Raw genomic sequence first — 12,217 nt, forward strand, 5'->3', positions numbered from 1 at the left:
TGGGGGTGTATAACCATACCATTTTCAATCTCAATCTCTCTCTGGGTGCTCAGTAGGGATGTGCATGCACCACAGTTCAAGCACACCTCCCTGGTTGTGGGGCCCGGGAGCTTTAAGAAAGAGGAGAGAAGATGCTTACCTGCTGTCTGCCACCCCATGCAGCTTCCTGCTGTGGCAGTGGGCATCCCAAGAAGCCCTGTGTGGTGTCAGCACACATGGCGCCCATGCATGTCCCATGTCTGTGGGCACCATGTGCATGCTGATGCCGCACAGGGCTTCTTGGGATGCCCACTGCCCCAGCAGGAAGCTGCATGGGGCAGCGGAGAGCAGATAAGGACTTGCTCTCCTCCTTTTTAAAGATCCTGGGCCCCACAACTGCAATGTTCAAACTATGGTTCGAACTGCGGTTTGTATAATCCCTAGTGCTCAGGGTTTACTTCCTCTCCCAGTCATTTCTCCCTATCTTCTTTCCTCCACAAAAGCAGCCTCTCTTGCTCCCCTTCTGCAGCAAAATCCTCCTGGAATTCAGTAGTCTCCTTTCCCCTCCCTCCCTCCACCATGCATCCCCAGTACTTCCCAATCAAAGCTCCAGTTGGACTTTCATGGCAAACTCACTGGTTAGAAGGCTGGACAGAAATGGAGGGGGTTAGACAGAAAACCGGAAGTGGGCTTTTCTGTGTAGTTGAAGACATTGCAGTTTTGAGCCTCAGTCTTCCCAGTCTTCCTTAAGCTGGAAGTCTTAAGTTTGGCTGTCTCTGCACTACCTTATTGCAATGCTGCCCACAGCTAAATGTATAAGGCAGGCTTGGCATACTGAATACATTTACATAACACACACTAACTAACACACACACACACACACACACACACACACACACACACAATATCTATATCTATATCTATCTCAGGGCAGTTTACAATCTATTCAAACCAAAACCTAAAAATAATATAAACAGATGATAAAATCTTTTTTAAAGACATTTTAAAAAACCCTTTAAAACCCAATAAAGCAGGCATGTTTTCAAAAGTCTTTTAAAAACAACAGCATAACATTTAAATCAGTATTATTCATTTATTACATCCCTTACTTGAACCACTACAAAGTTTTGTGGAATTCCACAATTTGCTATGTGAAAGAGTTCTTCAGCAGTCAGTGAACCTACTGACGCACATTTCATGACATAAGCAGTTGCAGACATGAAGCCAAGAGGTGCTCCCAAGGAAACTACAGATGTTACACTAAAAGCTGCAGCAGCAGAGTCCTATTTGAATAATTTCCTAGCATCAAGATTCATGTTGTCCATCTTTATGAACACACAATGCATAAAAAAGCCACTGAATAAGGTCAACAAGAAACTCAGCATATGGTACTCTTAAAGCCAGAGATGCAGGATGGAACATTTTCAATGGGAAAAAGGAAAATGATCCCATACTTTGTTTTTCCCAGTAGAAATTCTTCCATGTCTAAAAGTCCATTGGCTGACATTGAGACTAGCACTGCGCATACGCAGCAGTGCAAGTTCCCAACTAATGCAGCACTGTTGCTTGAGCAGGGGAAGAGGTGATATTCCCTTTCCTCTCAAGCCATCTGTGTGTCACCAAAATATATCCCCGAGGGTTGCACTACCCTCAGAGACATATTTTGGTGACAAACAGTGGACTTTAGAGAAAAGGTAATATGGGCTAAAGTTGCCCCATTCCCCACTCAAGTGGCAGCACAGCCGTAGTCTGGCACTTGCACAAAGCTAGTCCAAGTGTCCAGCATCGTTGTATGAAATTCATTAGTAACAATGAATGGATGTCAATGCAATATTAGGTAAGTTCAGCAGCTTCAAAGTTGAAATTAATGTTTTTCAGGTATTGTATCTAGAAAGGGTGTGATAGGGTACATATGTTTTATTAATTTACGGAGTATTCCAATTTTTAAAAGGTTTCTTTCCACATAAAGCTCTGAAATTGTTTCATTATAACAAAGTATATGAAGAGTCTTTATTGATTCAACCTGCCTTTTGAGATTAGTGGGAAATTAATATGGTGGAGGGTTTGCAGGGTTTTTTAATTGTATAAATAGATCTGATAACATGCCAAATCAAATCACAATCTATTTAGGGCATCAGAAAAATGTGCATGCTGATTTATTTATTTTCAAAGAAAAAAATAATGCAAATTTTACGCAAATGAGATGAAATTATTCCAATTCAAAATTTTCCAGAAAATCTACATCTCTGCTTAAGAATCCATCCAAAACTCTTCAAACAGACAATCATATATTCTGACACTCTAATCAGCAGAGTACTATGTACTCTGTCATGCAACAGAGTACTCTGTTGCATGACAACAATCCCATGGCTTCCACAGTACTAACAAATGACCTCCCTACGATGTAGAATGGAAAATTATCTCATTATTTTTCCATGGAACATGACCCATCTCCCATGGAAAAGTTCACTGACCAACTAACACTGCAATGTGAGTTCCAGACTGCCACTGCACTATCACTTGAGTTGGAGAAACGGTTATTTTCACCATCTTCCCTGTCCTCTGAAGTCCACTCTGCACCACCAAAATATTCCCCAAGGGGTGTGCAAGCCTCAGGGTCATATTTTAGTTATACACAATGCGTTCAAAGGGAAGGGGAGATCAGCGAAAGTCTCCCTTTCTCCCACTCAAGCAACATTGTAGCATTAATCTTGAACTCATACTGCTGCTTGTGCACAAAGGCAATCCAGATTTCAGTCATTGTTTCAAGTTATTATCCCTAGGAATTGTGTGAGAGAGTACATATCTGTTTCATTGAGTATACCAATAAAAATAACTTGCACATAATAGCTTTGAATTTGTTTCAGTATAACATTTTGATTCTTTCTCCATCAAATATTTCATTTCAGCTACCTGGCTACTTGAAAAACATTTGATACACTAATTGAGAACGTAATATGGTGATGTTTTTTAAAAACTATATAAATAGGTCAAACAACTTCTAGATAGACCACAGTCTATGTAGGGCATCAGGAAAGCTAGCATAGTAAATTTTTCTGAGAAAAATGCAAACTTGGGGAAATATTCCAATTCTAAACTTTCCAGAAAATTCATATTGTTTTCCCCAGCGTGGTATGCCTTCCTGCTGTTTTGTTTTAACAGGATACATACCCACTGGAAATACCAGAATGATTGAAGGAAGCATGTACACAAGCACAATGCTTGCTTTCCTGCCTTCAACATATATTCAAGTTCCATGCGTGAACTGGTCCAAAACCTCCAGAGTCTAAACCTAGGGTACACTGACATAAGAACTTTTGATTAGGGTGCTATTAAGGCAGTGAGCTCGGAAAAGCTTGTGCAGCAATAAACTATTTATTCTTAAGGCACCACAGCACTTTTGTTTTAACCTAATATATTTTCAAATGACTAAAAGCCTCTGCATTGTCAACCAAGATGGTCCCGATTATAGCTCAGAATTACATCTATTATTTCTTTTTAAAAAGAAGAAGCAGCTAAAACTCCAAGCATTCAAGCAGTTTGCCTCTCTCAGTCTCTGGAAGTAGGCATGTGCCCGAAACGTTTCGGAGGCCATTGTAAAGGCCTCCGAAACGTTTCGGGCTAGGGGCCGCTTCGGTGTTTCGGCGCCGGCGGGGGTAGAGCTTTAAGGGTGGGGGGTGTACTCACCCCTCCCGCCGCATTTCCCCTGCCTGTGCGCTGTCAGTTTTAAGCCCCTTGGGGCGGCAGCGTTCCTCCCTGCCGCCCCGTTTCTACCCTCGGCCGGAAGTCGCGAGTGCGTGTGTGCACGCCATGCGCGCACGCACGCCCCTCTGCCGTGTGCGCGCACTTGCGACTTCCGGCCGAGGGCAGAAACGGGGCAGCAGGGAGGAACGCTGCCACCCCGAGGGGCTTAAAACCGACAGCGCGCCAGCGCGGGAAATGAGGTGGGAGGGGTGAGTACACCCTCCCCCGGCCTTAAAGCTCTACCCCCGCCGGCGCCGAAGATCGTCGTGCACATCCCTATCTGGAAGCACACATTGCAGGTGGTGGCAAAATCCTCACTGGACTCACACCTGAATCTCATTTAATTGAAAATGCTTCATTTTGAACCCCAATTCTGATTGCATGATAACTGTTGCTTCTGGAATCATTTGGCCAAGCAATTCTAGAAAAAATAAGATTTCAGAGCACCTTCTATGCCAGCTGCAATTTACCAATCCTCCTTTTCTGCAATAGTCCCAGCAGCTATTCGTATCTATATATTTATTTCTCCTAGGCATACCTGTCACCAATCCCATGCGTGGCAGTTCTCGCGAGAGTTCACAAGCAGCTGCCAGACTAGCGGCAGGGATGGGAGAAAACAGCCGCCGGGATGAAGAAGTGGCGGCAGTGGGCAGGAGGAAGGGACAGGCCAGCTTGAAAGACGGCCAGAAGCCCCGGCCGGAAGGGGGAGAAGCGGGCCAGCAGAGGTGCAGATGCTCTGTGCCCGGCCCAGCTGATTCATATTATTCGTAACAGTAATAAAAAATAGTATCAAGTGTACATTAGCTGTAGTCTCCATGCAAATGTTTTACTAACAAGATTATTCTTGCTTGTCCTTTTATGCCCCGTTTTGAAAACAGAAATCATATTATTTAGTCGTATTATTTAATCATAGGATGAAGCCACTAAAAATGGGCTAATGAGTCCCTGGTGGCACAGTGGTAAAACTGCCACCCTGTAACCAGAAGGTTACAAGTTCGATCCTGACCAGGGGCTCAAGGTTGACTCAGCCTTCCAGCCTTCCAAGGTCAGTAAAATGAGTACCCAGAATGTTGGGGGCAATATGCTAAATCATTGTAAACCACTTAGAGAGCTCCGGCTATAGAGCGGTATATAAATGTAAGTGCTATTGCTATTGCTAATTTAATATTAAGTGTACCATCAAACAGTCAAATTTCTCATTACTTGAAAGCACACAGATTGAGCTCAAGAGATCAACTGGAGAAGGACTTGTTGATATTTCAAACTGGCTCAGAAGACAGCGCTGACATTCAGCTAATACGGTCTCTCAGGAGTTTCCCAAGGTATCACAGACATGAGGTGAGGTGCCAGAAGTAACCCTTTTATTTTATAGTTATGTAAACTGCTTTGAGAACTTTTGTTGAAAAGCAGTATATAAATATTCATCATATTTGTACTTGAGGCAATCACCTCAAGAAAAACTACTCTTGCTGTCTCTGTTGTGTTTTAAGACTGCATTCAGAGTCTGTCTCTAAAGATGAGTCATGCAGTCAAGAGTGAATCTATCACTCTAGGAAAATCTACAACAAAGTTTATGATTGCTTAAATTCTTGGAAGGAAAAGCTTGCTAGAGTCCATAATCCTGGCAAGTAAACTACCTGCTCGTTTACCATGTAGAGGCCCACAGAAATTATGTCATTTTAATTAGTAGCACAGATTATGCTATGGACTGTCCATCATCCATTTTAGTACAGTACTAGTCAATGAAAACTCACAATGAATTAGAGAATTAATGCAAGCCTCGCCTGTTCACGTTATAACCAGTCAGCGAGAACACGTTAACTACATTTCAATATAAATACATAAGATATACTACAATTATTTGTCCACTGGGTGGCAGTTTGCTCACCAAATGTATACTTCATGCACTCTAGAGACCAAACATGACAAGACTATCATCCATATGTCTGCCCATTCATATATGAAATGAGGGGTGAAAATGAGGTCTTGCTTTTAACAGTAAAAGGAGTGCACAGGAAAGAGGCACGGACCCTCCTTCTCCCACAGACCCACCCCTGCATCTTTCTCCACAAGCAGAGTGAGAGTGCTCCCTTCACTTTCTCTGTTCCTGGCTCCCATACCAAACTGAGGAGACGTAAGGAATGGGAGGAGGGAAACCTCTTTCATGTGAAACCTTTACAGTTGAAAGGATACACATGATGTGTGAACTAGACATAAAGAGAAACACATGCCTACCGCTGATTGGTCTAAATTTTAACTCTCAAAATGTTCAATTGTCTCTCTAAAAGGAAAGCTACGCAGATGCATATTTCTCCCTCTCAGGCTTTACTGCATGTTTTAACCCAGCCTTCTCATTAAGTGTTCCCTTTTCATTAACTCAAATACACCTCTTTTCTAAAGTTTCATCTTGCAGATTGTTTTTCTGGCACAGTTTGAAATCAAATAATTAACAGGCAATGAAACTTTCAAGCTTCACTGTTTTCCCTACTTTATTTTAAGATGAAAGTGTTCATGGTGGTTTTGAATGAACAGCTTCATTTTCAGATTTTCTAATCTCCCCCTACTTCTGAGCAGCTAATTTCAAACAGTACCATAACAGACATTCCAATATATTTGCAGTGCCTACACATAAGTAGCCCATTCTTTTTTGAGATTTCAACTATCTTAAATGTTAGCATTGGGCCTAATCTTCGCCACCTCAGCATTCAAGTGCTATGTTGTAAATGCTGGAACAAGCAGCTACAACTATGTATTAGGATGACCACAAAACTCCTTCCAGAAAAAGCAAGCATACATGCTTCAACAAGCCTCAGGCGCAAAAATCGACTACTAATTTCATTTTGTTTTCATGGTAAACCTGAGACAACCCTCTGGCTCCATTCCCAGTGCACATGTTGAGGCAGTCGCTCCTTTTCTTCCAACAAGCAGAGTCACTGTGTGTGTTTAGTGACTCACTATACAGACTTTTCATAAGATCCTCTTCTCCTCCCCCAGATAGTAAAAGAGCTAGTAAACACAACACCCCCAATTTTTTTTTAAACTGAGGGGCTACAGAATAATTTAATAATAGAGTGGGGAAGACATAAAGAAAAACATAAATAAGTGTGCAAGTTCAAATTTCTTGGTGATAAAAGAGTGGTCTCCAGTAGGGATGTGCATGGAACTGGCAGGGGCTGGTTTGAAGGCGGAGGTGGGACAACTTTAAGGGCAGGGGAGGGTGCACTTACCCCTCCCTCCACTTTCCCCCCACCGGTGCTCCATTTATGAAGACTCAGTCAGGGTAGCAGCATACTTTCCTGCCACCCTGTTCTCTCCTGTGCACACGCGCACCCGGCACTTCCGGCTAAGGAGGGAATGGGGCAGCAAGGAGGTTGCCACCCCGACAGAGTCTTTACAAACGGAGTACCGGCAGGGGGAAAGCGGATGGAGGGGTAAGACACCCTTCCCCTTAAAGCAGGGGTGGGGAACCTTGGCCCTCCAGCTGTTTTTGAACTACAACTCCCACCATCCCCAGCCACAATAATTGTGGCTGGGGATGGTGGGAGTTGTAGTTCAAAAACAGCTGGAGGGCCAAGGTTCCCCACCCCTGCCTTAAAGGTTGTCCCACCCCTTGCCTTCGATCCTCCGAACTGCCCGGTGTTCAAACCTGTTCCGAGGCCCATAGAAGGGCCTCCCAACAGGTTCGTGCACATCCCTAGTCTCCAGCCAGAAACCCAAGATTCTCTGGGTCTCAATGACAAATTCAATGACAGATGCAGAAACAGATCCACGCCGAAGCAGTCGAATTGTGAAGATAATGTTTATATACCTTTGCTTCCACATTTGCTAAATGCAGTGGCCGACATCCTGACTCAGTAGTAGGGGTGTGCATGGACTGCAGTTCAATCCACGGTCCAAATTCGGACCACTATACAGACCAGTTCCGCACAGTTGGCAGTTCAAGGCAGCGCTGGAGGGGAGCCAGTGGCACCTTTAAAATTAAAGCTGCAGGTCCTTAATAACTCCTTACCAGGGTCTTGCAGGCACTTTCCTACTGCGGCAGCGCTCCCCACAGTAGTCCATACATAGCAGCTGCAGAGCTTCACACTCACGTGGCCTCCATGTATACACGGAGGCCAGATGAGTGATGGAGCTGTGCTGCCACCAAGCAAAGGCTGCTGCAGGGAGCACCAACACTGCAGAAAGCTACCTGTGGCGGCGGTCAGGAACTACTAAGGACCTGTGGCTTTAATTTTAAAGGTGCTGCTTGCTGCCCACCCCTCACCCCCTGGCGCCGCCTCAGACCACTGGACCGGTTTGAGGTTCAGCTGAACCAGTCCAAATTCGGAACACAGATCGAACTGCGCACACCCCTAATCAGTAGTACTACTAAGGAGTTACTCTAAAGGACTAGCCGCTTTAGTCAGGATGTCAGCCAGTGAGTGACCAAATATAGGGATGTGCACGATATTTATCAGCACCGGCGGGGGTAGGGCTTTAAGGGCGGGGGAGAGTGTACTCACACACACCCCGCCGCGTTTCCCCCGCCGGCGCTCTCCGAATTTGAAGCCCCTTGGGGCGGCAGCGTTCCTCCTTGCCGCCCCGTTTGCCCCCTCGGCCAGAAGTGGCCGGAAGTTCCGAGCGCGCGTGCGCCCGTCATGTGCGCGTGCGCACGGTGGGTGGGCGGGCGGGCACGCACGCGCACAACGCGCGCATGGAGTACACTCTTCCCCGCCCTTAAAGCCCTACCCCCGCCGGCGCCGAATCACCGAATCTGCCCCGACACCCGAAATGTTTCGGCGGCCTTTTCAATGGCCGCCGAAACGTTTCGGGCACAAGCCTAACCAAATACAGAGCCTCTCTTACCCTTTTGATGTGCAGAGGTGAAAAAGCATATCTGCAAAATTCTCTCCACTACACAACTAGTAAGGCTGCAATCCTATGTGTACCTGAAATCAATTAATATATCGCCAAGTAAACACAAATACGACCAAGTTGCAGAAGTCCTCTGATGTGATCACCCTAACTCCCTAGCCTCATGCTCATGAAACTCCTTCACTAGAAAGAATACAAAGTCTCTGGGGTAAAAACATATGAAGCTATGCAAAACAAGAGAAAAGAGAATCTCATTTAAAAGCCTACTACTGGAAGCTCTGAACCCCCTGCAGAACACCATAAATCATCACTCATCCAATCAGCCTATTTTTATCACACTGTAAGAATAAAATTAGGGTCTGACATCCAGACTAAATTGCTCACAAGTTACCCCACTGAAATTAATAGGAAAAGTTACTAATGATTAACTTGTTCCATTATTTTCAATGGGACTGCTCATGCGTTACTTAGTCTTTTCCCCCTTTTGTTTGAAATAATAATAAATCAAAATGAAAGGAGCAGAAGAGGTCAGTCAAGCTGATCAGGGGCCTGGAGCACCTTCTTTATAAGGCTAGGGTACAGCATCAGCTATTTCACATTTGAGTTCCTTCAGAACTCTTGGGAGGATGCCATCTTGCCCTGGTGATTTGTTCATTTTTCGTTTTTCAAGACAGTTTAGTGCATCTTCCCTCGTCACTTCAAATTGGCCCAGTTCTTCAGCCTCTGAGCCTGAGAAGCTCAGTTCTGGAGAGAGTATATGGTCAGTATTCTCCACTGTGAAGACAGATGCAAAGAACTCATTCAGCTTCTCTGCAATCACCTTAACAATCCCTTTCACAGCTTTATCATCTAAGGGCCCAACCACCTCCCTGGCAGGTTTTCTGCTTCTGATATATTTAAAGAAGTTCTTGTTATTCCCCTTGACACTTCTAGCTATATGCTCCTCAAACTCTCTTTTTGCATCTCTTATTGTCTCCTTGCATTTCTTTTGCCAGAGTTTATGTTCCTTTTTGTTCTCTTCATTTGGGCAAGACTTCTATTCTCTGAAGGATTCTTCTTCCCTTTTATAACTTTCCTGACTCTACTTGTTAGCCATGCTGGCGAACCCCTGAATTTGTTAGTACCTTTCCTACTTTTTGGTATAAATTCCAACTAAGCTTCTATTATTGTGGTTTTAAATAAATTCCATGCTTTCTGGAGTGATTTGACCCTCCTGACTTTCCCCTCATTTTTTTGAGCAGTTTCCTCTTCTGAAGTCCAACGTATCCATGTTGGACGTCCTTAGAAATCGCTTATAAACTGAATGGGCTCACACTATGGTCACAGTTCCCCAGTGGATCTACAACTCTGACATCTCGCATCAGATCCTGGGCACCACTCAGGATTAAGTCCAAGTTTATCTTCTCTCTAGTTGGTTCCATGGCCAACTGTTCTAAGGCACAGTCATTTAGTATGTCTAGAAATCTGGCTTCTCTGTCATTACCTGAATGTGAATTTACCCAGCCTATGTGGCATCTTTGACACCTCTCTGATTTGCTTCTCCAACTCCAGGTCACCATCAGTGTTTTCATCTGGAAGGTGATGGCAAGTTCCTAGTAACACATTTCCTTTCAGTCTTCACCCATGATGATTCATAATGAAACAATCACCCATAATGATTCTGTAGAGGACTCCGGTCCTCCTAGGTTTTCTAGCTTGTTGGATTCTATCCCTTCTTTAATATAAAGTGCTACTCCACCCCCAATCTTCCCTTCCCTGTCCTTTCTGTAGAGTTTGTATCCAGGAATAACAGTGTCCCTCTGGTTCTCACTGTTCCACCAGGTTTCCATTAGGCCATTTATTTATTTACTTACTTACATACATACATTTATATCCCACTCTTCCTCCAAGGAGCCCAGAGCGATGTACTAAATACTTAAGTTTCTCCTCACAACAACCCTGTGAAGTAAGTTAGGCTGAGAGAGAACTGACAGGCCCAGAGTCACCCAGCCAGTATCATGGCTGAATGGGGATTTGAACTCGAGTCTCCCCAGTCCTAGTCCAGCACTCTAACCACTACACCACGCTGGCTCTTTTATAGTTATGCCCACTATATCTGTTTTCATTAACCAAGCATTCCAGCACACCCATCTTGGCTCAGATGTATTGGTATACAAACAGAGAGCCAGCATAGCATAGTGGTTAGAGTGTTGGACTAGAACTGGGAAGACCTGAGTTCAAATCCCCATTCAACCATGAAACTCACTGGATTACTCTAGGCCAGTCACGTATCTCTCAGCCTAACTTACCTCACAGGGTTGTTGTGAGGATGAAAATAAGCATGTATACCACTCTGAGTTCCGCAGAGAAAGAGTAGGACCAGGGGCGTAACAAGGCTGGAGTGGGCCCAGAGACAAACTTTTAAAATGGGCCCCTTGCTGATACCCACACACACTTCACAATATACAGTCATGTGACTTGCCTCTGGGGGGCCCTCGAGGCGTGGGGGCCCCCAGGCAGCCGCCTCCCCTTGCCTAATAGTAGTTACGCCCCTGAGTACGACATAAATGTAAAAAATAAATAATAATATATGCTGAGTCTCTTACCTGGCATTGGTGTGTGGAATCCCTTCTTTTTTTGACCTGGTCTAAGTCCTGGTGTATATATGGCACCAGAATGAAACAGGATAATGGACTAATGTAGGGCCACAGATGGAGGAGATGCTGTTTTTGAATGCCTCTCCACATAATTAGAAAGCTAGCATGGCATGGAAAGGGATTGGCTCAGAAAACTTCCTCCTGATGTGCTGGCTTGTTTTTTTCAGAGAATTTCTTTTTACATTAAGGAAAACATCCAGAAATTGTACGCCCACTCCATCACCTGCAGTCTGTAGGGGCTGCAGCCCACCCCAGCCACCCCATTCTGTGGCACAGGTATGAATCAGACCAAAGATGGAGAAGAAGAAGAAGACGACGACGACCCACGACTCAGCGAAAGTGAGAGAGATAGAGAGAGTGTTGTGGAGAATGGAGAGACTAGGGAGGGTGACTGCTGCAATGAGGGACTTGAGCTGATGGGCATTTGAAAATGGGGGAGAAGGGAGAAAAAGTTAAAAGGAGTGGCTGGAAAGGGGGCATCTTGGAAGGGCTTAAGGGGTCTGAATCATGGGAGAACCAGGGCGGGGCTGACAGTCTGAAGAGGGGGGTGGAAAAAGAGGAACTCTGAATGGTTATCTAAGACAGAGAGAGGGACTAGACGTGCAAAGGGAGAAAAAGAAAGAAAACAAACCAAGCGGTCCGCCTCAGCAGCACAGCTTCAGGAGGGGAATCCCCACTGATACCAGGCTGCAGTTGTTGGCGCTCCTTCTGTTCTCCCTCAAACCGAAACTAAACTCACCCCAAACTGGTTGTTTTTTAGACAAGGGTTCACCCAGGTGGGACTCGAACTCGCGGCTTGGGAGAGGTCGGACAGGGTGGCGGAGGAAGAGGTGCTCGCGCACATGCATAACTTTACTCACCGAGTTCTTCTCTCCGCGCCGAGGAGCGTTCGAGCTCCCCCTCTCTCTCTGCACTCGAGCCGCTCTCCCGCAGGGGAGGGCGAGCGCCGAGGAGGACGCGAGCGCGGATGGTATGATATTGGCCTTTCCCGGCTCCCGTAGCCT

General features: G+C 45.2%; 1 protein-coding gene across 4 annotated transcripts in view; it reads right to left on the reverse strand.

The window, feature by feature from the left end:
- ELF1 (E74 like ETS transcription factor 1) overlaps positions 1-12,201 on the reverse strand; it is a 98,714-nt gene extending 86,513 nt beyond the window's left edge. The window contains exon 1 of one of the 4 annotated variants that reach the window (XM_053307407.1): positions 12,074-12,201. The gene's annotated coding sequence lies outside the window, so the exon portion shown is untranslated. Of the gene's footprint in view, positions 1-11,162; positions 11,838-11,952; positions 12,042-12,073 lie in introns of those variants that run through there. The other 3 variants (XM_053307411.1, XM_053307412.1, XM_053307408.1) reach the window with 3 other exon arrangements.
- Positions 12,202-12,217: the final 16 nt, after the last annotated feature.

This window comes from Hemicordylus capensis, chromosome 3 (assembly GCF_027244095.1).
Source record: "Hemicordylus capensis ecotype Gifberg chromosome 3, rHemCap1.1.pri, whole genome shotgun sequence".
NCBI classification, from domain to species: Eukaryota; Metazoa; Chordata; class Lepidosauria; order Squamata; family Cordylidae; genus Hemicordylus; species Hemicordylus capensis.